The sequence below is a fragment of the Rhipicephalus sanguineus genome, chromosome 10, assembly GCF_013339695.2.
Source record: "Rhipicephalus sanguineus isolate Rsan-2018 chromosome 10, BIME_Rsan_1.4, whole genome shotgun sequence".
NCBI classification, from domain to species: Eukaryota; Metazoa; Arthropoda; class Arachnida; order Ixodida; family Ixodidae; genus Rhipicephalus; species Rhipicephalus sanguineus.
The window spans coordinates 131,246,431-131,256,203 of record NC_051185.1 but is presented as its reverse complement, the minus strand read 5'-3'; positions in this window follow the sequence as shown (position 1 = coordinate 131,256,203).

Here is a 9,773-nt window from a genome sequence, read left to right as displayed (position 1 = left end):
TCGACAGTCATGGATCGACTGCGCGGTTGGCGGTGTAACTAATGAAACGTGCGTTGAATGTTGCCATGTGCTCGCGAACTCGCTTCTTCATCGGTCTCTTTTCGTGTTACGCCCGGGTGTGTTCGCTAGGTCCGTAGCTGTAAACATAGTTGCATTAGCGCAGCGACATCGTGCGAGATGCCATTTACTTCGACATTTGGTGAATCTTGACTCTTTGCGCTAGCTTTGCAGTCGTTGTTCAGGTTCACTGCACTCGACAACGTTATCGAACAACATCGAGAATATTCAACATTGCGTCCGTCGACTGATCGCTGACGCATACCTTGCTTGCGCACCATGATTGCTGTTCAACTGGTTGATATGTGTAATAGAAGTTGTGTGTGCACGGTTATTGGAAGTTGTGCGCGACATAGTTATGTCTTGAATCGGAACTCCAGCAGCCGAACGCACGGGCGAATCGGCGTGCGGTAAGTGAGGTGCACCTAATCTTACGATACGTAGAAAGCAGGTCATCAAAATTGATTGACATCGCTACTTAATTGTTTAATTTCCTATTTTTTGTCTCCTTAATATATTTCCAACGTTGCAATGCTTTTGCAACTATTTTGCTGTGTTCCGACAAACCGTCTTTTTTTTTTTTTTGGCATTGGCAGTACGTAAACAGCTGGGGTTCAGTTTCTGCACTGCTGCACTTTTTTTTTTCATAATGAACTCTTATTAAAACGTCCTCGGCACGGTGATTTATGTTCTTTTGATCAGAAATAGCACATCCCGGAAAATTTTAAAGCGCATGCTACTGCAACACACTATGTATACAGACCTAGGGCTCGCATAAAATCGACTCCCTCAATGCGTGGGATCTGCCTCTTTTTTTTTTTTTTTTTTGCTGTGACCATTTCTCACCCACTAAAGAGTATTTTAAGGTTCATTTTCGATCAGCTTACAGCGCAAAAAACACGAGGACACAGACCAAGAATGCGACGACACGAGCGCTGTCTCTCGTGTCGTCGCATTCTTGGTCTGTGTCCTCGTCTTTTTTGCGCTGTAAGCTGATCGAAAATGAACTATAACCAACTAGCCCAGATTTCCCTTCTTGTTCAGTATTTTAAGGTGCGCTAGGCGCAATGCACCATTAGCGAGATTTTTGTTTGCAACAAATTTATAAACACGCTTAACATGGCCTGATACCAACTTTATCAACAGTTTTCCACGCTTCTGTTTTGCGCAATTGCAAATGATCACGCCACAATCGCCTTCCAGGTATACCAGTAAACAGTTATTATTTTAATAAATCTTCGATTTCGCTCTCGTGCGTGACACGCTTATAACTCGAATAGCATGCGTAATCTGTTCAACAGATCGAGATATAAACAGCCGAGCAAATAGAAAGGTATGTAGTTTTCAATATCGCTGACCATAGCGAACCGAAAAGGTGTAGTATCCTGTCGCATGAGACCTTTTGCAGCAAAGTTAGGGTAGTTCACTGCAGGGAGGAGTGTTCTTCGAGGGGGCGAATTCATTCCGGCCAACTATGCAGCCACGTAGAACGGCGCTCTTTGACATAAATTTTTCCCACATGGCATGCAAATATAAACGAGATTCCCAGAGTAGCTCACCAGTAACGTTCGATTGCTGGTGAGCTACTCTCTGGCATCTGCATGCTGTGGCGTAGCCCGGGGTGGCACACCGAGATCGTTGCCCCCCCCCCCCCCCCCACGTTTTCTCCTGTGGCATACATAGCACGAAATGACACTCGACCACATCTGCCTGCAAAGCCCCCATTTCAAGGAGGCAGGGGCGTAGCAAGAAATTTTTTTCGGGGGGTGGTTCAACCATGCTTTATGTATGACCGTACGTGCGTTTGTATGTGCGCGTGTATATATACGCAAGCAAAATTGAAAAATTTCGGGGAGGATTTGAACCCCCCCCTCCTCCCCCTGGCTACGCCCCTGCAAGGAGGTGCCCCCACGCAAAAAATTCTGCTTACGTTCCTCTCTGTGTGACGCGTTTAAAGAAGCGACAAAGTACTTCTAGGGACCGTGGTACTGCTAAATGTCCGGCCACGCTCTGCATTGAACGCGCCTGCACCCAAAGCGCTTGGAAGGGATATGTCGGCGAGAGGTCACGTGGTGCGAGTAAGCCAATCGCGTCAGCGGCGGCGCGCGGAAAACAGATGCGATACTCTGAACTTTTTCCAATGACTCTACTGGAGGCCACCTAATAACGCCGTCTGGAGTCTGCACAGCGAGAGTCACCATTAATAATCGCACTTATGCTGCGAGCTTCGTAATCTTGCAACATTGTTCGAGGGATGTCATACTTGGCATGGACTTCTTAAACCATCATCGACCTAAGAACTAAGTCGATAACTCTATCGTCGGAGAAAGCGACACCACCGAATGCGAACCCATGTCAACATGCCCTGAACGTGCTCGAGGATCAAGTCACCATTCCTCCTAGATCCAGCATCATAATTCCCGTCGGCACCGAAACGGCTGAATGCATCGAAGGTGTCATCGAGAGCAATGAGCGTTTGCTGCAAGACCGTGACATTTGCGTCGCAAGAGGAATTGCTCGGCTGTATGAAGGAAAAGGAAGCGTGATGCTAACGAATTTCAGCAAAGAATACAGACACGACGATTGCGTACATCGAAGAAATCTTGGCTGTCAGCGATGCGTTTGCCTTTTCAGATTCCCACGAAGCTACAACGACAACCGCAATGCCTGAGCCATCCTTCAACGTAAACCCAAGCCTTCCCGCCCGCCAACAGCAACAGCTCTGATGCCTTCTGAAGAAATACAAGGACTCTTTCTCGTCGTCATCACGGGTCCGGCAAACGCCCCTTGCTAAACACCGTATCATAACGGAAGAAAACGCTCGACCACTCCGTCAGAGCCCCTACTGGGTTTCAACGCAAGAAAGGGATGCCGTTCAGAAACAAGTCGACGAAATGCTACGGACGACATCATCCAGCCGTCGAAGAGTCCGTGGGCGTCTCCCGTAGTGTTAGTGAGGAAGAAGGATGGGGCCCTACGTTTCTGCGTCGATTATCGTCGCCTGAACAAAATCACGAAGAAGGACGTGTACCCTCTTCCACGGATAGACGACGCCCTGGATCGACTCCACAACGCGAAGTACTTTTCGTTGATGGACCTCAAGACCGGCTACTGGCAAATCGATGTCGACGAGAGAGACCGAAAAAGACGGCCTTTATAACACCAGACGGCCTGTTCGAGTTCAAGGTCATGCCCTTCGGTCTTTGTTCGGCACCTGCGACATTCCAACGTCTTATGGACACAAAGCTGGCTGGCTTGAAGTGGCAGACGTGCCTCTTGTACTTGGACGACGTCGTTGTGTTTGCCTCAAGCTTCGACGAACACCTCCGGCGCCTTGAAGCTGTACTTGAAGCAATGAAGACCTCCGGCCTCACCTTGAAGCCTGAAAAGTGCCGCTTCGCGTACGAGGAGCTCTTGTTTTTATGAGCAGGGATGGTGTTCGCCCAGACCCGCGGAAAACAGTTGCCATCACTGCCTTCCCGCCACCCACCGACACGAAAGCTGTGTGCCGTTTTCTCGGCTTGTGCGTCTACTACACGTGCTTCGTCAAGGGATTTTCATGAATCGCCCAACCGCTAACTCACCTCACGAAGACCGACGTGCCATTCAAGTGGGAAACGGCGCAAATCGAAGCATTTGAAGAACTGAAACGACGCCTTCAGATGCCTCCGATACTAGCGCATTTCGATGAATACGCCGATACGGAAATCCACACGGACGCAAGCAGCGTAGGACTCGGCGCCGTCCTTGTGCAGAAGACTGACGGGCAGGAAAGGGTCATCAGTTATGCTAGCCGGTCGCTATCAAAGGCAGGAACGAACTATTCCACAACATAAAAGGAGTGCCTAGCGATCATCTGGGCTACATCCAAGTTTCGCCCCTATACCTCTACGGCAGGCAATTCAAAGTTGTGAGCGACCACCAAGCATTGTGTTGGCTAGCTAACTTGAAGGACCCTTCAGGTCGGCTTGCACGGTGGAGCCTACGACTTCAAGAATTCGACATTACCGTCGTTTACAAGTCCGGAAGAAAACATTCCGACGCTGACTGCCTGTCTCGCGCCCCCGTCGACCCACCGCCGCTGGACGACAAGGAGGACGACTGCTTCTTGGGAACCATAAGTGCCGACGACTTCGCCGAACGACAGCGAGTGGACCCAGAACTCAGGGGCCTTGTGGAATACTTCGAGGGCAGTACCACCGTTGTTCCTAAGGTATTCACGCGGGGACTGACGTCGTTTTTCTTGCGCAACGGTGTTCTCCTAAAGAAGAACTCCTCACCGCTTCGAGCCGATTGTCTTCTCGTGGTACCCTCGAAATTGCGGCCAGAGGTCCTCCAGGCTCTGCACGACGACTCGACGTCTGGACACCTGGGTGTTTCTCGCACGCTAGCAAGAATACAGAAGTACTACTAGCCACGCCTTTCCGCCGACGTCACCCGTTACGTTAAGACCTGCCGGGACTGTCAGCGACGCAAGACACCGCCCCCTAGGCCAGCCGGACTTTTGCAGCCTATCCAGCCACCTCGACGGCCGTTCCAGCAAATTGGGATGGACTTACTGGGGCCGTTCCCGACGTCCAATACCGGAAACAAGTGGATCGTCGTGGCAACTGACTACCTCACCCGCTACGCCGAGACAAAGGCCTTGCCCAAAGGCAGTGCCGCCGAGGTAGCCAAGTTCTTCGTGGAGCACATCGTCTTGCGTCATGGCGCCCCAGAGGTCCTCATCACAGACAGAGGTGCCGCCTTTTACTGCGGACCTAACTCAGGCGATCTTCAAATACAGCGAGACGAGCCACCACCGCCTACCATCCGCAGACCAATGGCCTCACCGAGCGTCTAAATAAGACCATCGCCGACACGCTGATCATGTACGTCGACGTCGAACGCAAGACATGGGACGCCATCCTTCCGTACGTGACCTTCGCGTACAACACGGCCGTACAAGAAACGACATAGATGACGCCATACAAGTTGGTCTATGGACGGAGCCCGGCAACGACGCTCGACGCCATGTTACCAAACGTGACCGACGAGGAAAACATCGACGTGACCAGCTACCTACAGCGCGCCGAAGAAGCAAGACAGCTCGCCCGCCTACGGATCAAGAACCAGCAGACGACTGACAGCCGCCGCTACAACCTTCGACGACGCCACATGGAGTTTCGACGCAAGAAAGGGATGCCGTTAAGAAACAAGTCGACGAAATGCTACGCGACGACATCATCCAGCCGTCGAAGAGTCCGTGGGCGTCTCCCGTAGTGTTAGCGAGGAAGAAGGATGGGTGACCGTGTATGGGTGACCGTGTATGGGTATGGACGCCAATACGCCGACGGGGACTTAGTGAGAAGCTTCTTCGACGGTACTTCGGACCGTACAGGGTACTTAGACGCCTCGGCGCACTCGACTGCGAGGTTGTCCATGACGGCATTACGAACTCTCAACGGCGCCGTGCGCGACCTGAAGTCGTCCATGTCGTGCACCTCAAGGCATATTACGCGCGTTAGTGAATCCGAGGACTGTACTTTTGCTTATTGTTTATTGTACTTTCTTGCTTTATTCTTGTTATTTATTGTTGCATGTATTGCCCCTCCCCCTTGTTCTGTTTTAAGCATCGGGGCGATGCTTTTTCAGAGGGGGGCATTGCCACGTGCGTTTCTTATTATCACTTTTGCTGTATTTGGTTTTCGCCCACAAAGACTGTCAGCAACGCTCAGCGCGAACCGCGCCTCATTGTTGGAGAAGTTTCGCGATCATTGTAGATCGTTTCGTTAAGATTGCGCGCAAGACGCGCACACCCGAGCTTATTCTAAAATTTGCGCGACAGTCAGCGATAACGCTGGAATATTCGACAGCACATGTTTAAACGCCGACGCGCTTGACCGCTTGTCAGTTGATCGACGGTCGACGCTGTGTTCGCCGCTATCAGTGTATTGCTGTAGTTTGACTTTCAGTTTCCTGGCCACAAGTTCGGCCAAATAAAGTTTCATCTCTGACGTGCTGACTGCTGCCTTCGTCGACGTCACGACCACGTGACAATATAAAAACGTGCTAGAAAAGCCTTAACGTGTTCTGGATGCGAAGCAGCTTGCTCGGGGCTGCAGTGTATCCGGCGGTGGCGTCCGCGCTCGAATGAGCATGCGTCTACTCTCTCTCCCACTCTTCTCCTTTACGCAGGTGTTCGGTCGCCTTCTCTCCTCTCCCCCCCCCCCCCCCGCGCTGCAGCCGCGGCGCAGCCTCTCCTCCCACGTGATGCAGCCGCGCCGCAGCCAAATACAGCCTGAACCCTAGCTCTCTCTTCTCTCCCTCCCCCATTTCATGTGCATATAAGCGCGTGCGCTCGGTCGGCTTGCATCATTCTCGCTTCGATGAGTTGTAACGTCAGCATCGGCGCCAGTCGCAGCAGCACTCGAACCTCTGCCGAGATCGAGATCGCCGCGGAGCACCAGCGCAGGGCTCGCGATGCCGAAACACTCGGCGCTAACGGACAGCAACGCACAAACACAACGTAATAACACAAACACTAAATACAAACCTCACACACTAATGGAAACGCCGAGTGAACGTAACGGAAACTTGGTGTGCGCCCCCAATGCTGCTTCGCATCCCCTCGTGGTTCTCTTGAGTGGGAGATTGTGCAATTTTTGTGTTCTTCTGCAATGTGCAGCATAATTTTAATAGAACACACGCTTGCGTAAAATGTATTTTCGCTGAAAGTTTAAAACTGCGTGCTTACAGAATTCAGCTGGTTAAGATATGTGCGGAAACAGCAACATCGTCTCAGCATCTGAGCACAATGCCGGCTCGCGATAAACCTCGCGAGCAAAACTCTTTATGCTGCTGGAACTTTCAAGGCACAACAAAACACGCGTTCGCAAAGCTATATGATCACTCAAAATGCAAGGTAAGGCTCGCTCAAAGTATCAGCGAAAAAAATTCTGCGCACATCCACTGTGGAAAAATACCGGAAGCGACCGTTTATGTCACTAAAATTCTAGACCTTACCGCCAAAGGACGGTTAAAATGCGCGTTTATTTTATGGAGGAAGAAAAACTTACGAGGGAGCATTACGTCACGTAGCCAACTGATGTAGGTGAAAGCTCCGTGAAGCCAGAAGTGTCGGTGTAACTATTTTAGGTAACTATTTCGCAGTGACTATTCTGTGGTCCAGACCACAGAATAGAGCGCAGCTTTATTCTGTGGACCAGACCACAGAATAGAGTGCAGCTTTATTCTGTGGACCAGACCACAGAATAGAGTGCAGCTTTATTCTGTGGACCACACAATAAATTTGCGCGCTGTGGGCTGTGCAGAAATGTTCTGTAGCCCAAGCAGCCCACCTCTCTTGACGACGGTTTCTGCGCACCATGCAGACCACAGAATAGAGTCCCAGTCTATTCTGTGGACCAGACCACAGGGTAAGCTGCAGCTTTGTTCTGTGAACTAGACCACAAAATAAAGTGCAGCTTTATTTTGTGGACCACACCAAAGAGACTTGTGCTGTGGACCGTGCGCACCAGACATAGCTGTAGCCCAAACAGCCCACCTCTCTTGACGACGGGTTTCTCTCACAAATTGGTAGGGTTTATTCTGTGGTCTAATTACAGAATAAGCACTGCGCCCTCCTCTCTTGACGGCAGCTTCTCTCGCGAATCGCAATATTCGCTCGCAGCTTTGTCGATAAGTCCGGACCAAGGAGGCCATTTCCGGGCATAGTACGCGAGATGCAAGACGCTCATGCGTGAAAGGTTCGAAATACGAAGGTGAAGCCCACCTTTGGCATGCTTGCTGGTCTGACATGCCAAAGCAGGTAAACTTGTCGTGAATTGAAGCAGCAAAAAGAAGGCGTATAATAACAAATGACAGCGGTTCTAAAATTTCTGCACCTGATCTATCGAGTTCGGAACACTTAAGTCACTTTCACCACAGTGCATTAGTGTCATGCAAAAGAAAATGTGCACTAAGATCTGCACGGGAGACACACATTTTGAGTGATCCCCCCGATTGTGCGAACACAGCCACAGATCGTCTTAAGAACAGCGTCAACGCCACCGCGAGAAGGGAATCATAACGACAAAGGGCGACACTACTAAAATGCTCTGGGCCTGATCTCTCGCGTCAGGACACACTTCAGTCACTTTCACCGCAGTGCATTAGTGTCGCGCAAAAAAAGTGCACTGAGATTGGCAAGGGGCTACTTTAGCTGTTTCTGTAAAGTTTTCAGACCTTGACGATCATACAAGTACTCGTAATTATACGGCGCGTGCCAGTGTATCTAATTAAGTGACAAAGTGTGCTGTGTCCAGTGACAACTAGTAGGTTCTCGCCAATCTTATTGCGCTTTTTTTTTTTGCTTGACACAGGTGTACTGCGGCGAAAGTGGCTTAAGCGTTGCGTACTCGATGGATCAAGGCCAGAAAATTTTATACACGCTGTCATTTGTTATTATTGTTTTATGAAGTCGAGAATTTGGCGGAAACCCGCCTGGCCGGGGAAAGACATGGACGAAGGAAACACAGCGCCGACCAAAAGTAAAAATATATTCTTAAAAAGACGTTTCGGCTCCCACACGTTGTTCACAACGTCTTTTTAAGAATATATTTTTACTTTTGGTCGGCGCTGTGTTTCCTTCGTCTATTATTGTTTTCTTTTCGCGGTGGCGTTAGTGTTCTTTTACGGGTGATTTATGGCCGCGCCCATTCAGAAGGATTGCGCAAAATTCGATTCTCCCGTGCAAATGTTAGTGCACTTTTTTACATGACACAACCGTACTGTGGTGAAAGTGACTTTAGTGTTCCGCACGCGATAGATCAGGTTCACGAAATTTTAGAACCGCTGTCATTTGTTGTCATTATACGCCTTCGTTTTACTGCTTCCGTTCACAATAACAAGTTTATCTGCGGCTGATATCAATACTGGCATATGTCAGAACATTGGAATCTTTCACGCATACGCGTCTTCAATAGCGATTCACAAAACGGCGAGCACATATTGAGATATTCGCGAGAGAAGCAGTCGTCAAGGGAGCTCGAGCCTCGAGCGTTGGCAAATCGAAGTCTTCATTAGGCGTGTTCAGTTCCTTCGAGGCATTAACAGTGCCTGTTCTGTGGACCAGACCACAAAATGAACCCACGCAATTTGTGACAGAAAACCGTCGTCACGAGAGAGCCCACAGCGCGCAAGTTTATTGTGTGGTCCACAGAATAAAGCTGCTATGGTGGCTAGAGGGGGAAGTGTGACGGGCGAGAGCGGAGGGCTGTACGAATTCCCAATGAAAGATGGCGGTCACACCAGGTGGCGCTACCTGCGCCGTAGGTGCTTGCGGCGGCATTTGCCTGCTTTGCGTATGGCCGCTAAACGTTAGTTTCACTTGTTTCTAATAATCGCTTATACCCCGCGCCCGTGCTGTTGAAGGCGCTACGTGTTTGTTTCGCTAAGAAGCATGTGTTGCAAGTTGTTAGCGGTGTTAAGCAAGAGGGAAAAAAAAGAAAACCAAGAATGCTTTTAAACCAGACGGAACTGGCATGCCTCCAGGCTTTCATATTTAAATGTTTCTTAATATCGGTTTGCTTCGACATGTTTAATCTGCTACAGTGTGCAAAAACTTGGCTAGTTGGCTGATTTTCATGGTAAAAGCAGCGCAAAAAGACGACAACACGAGAAGAACGACACAGGACAGGCGCTGAACTGTTCAGCGCTGGTTCTGTGTCATTCTT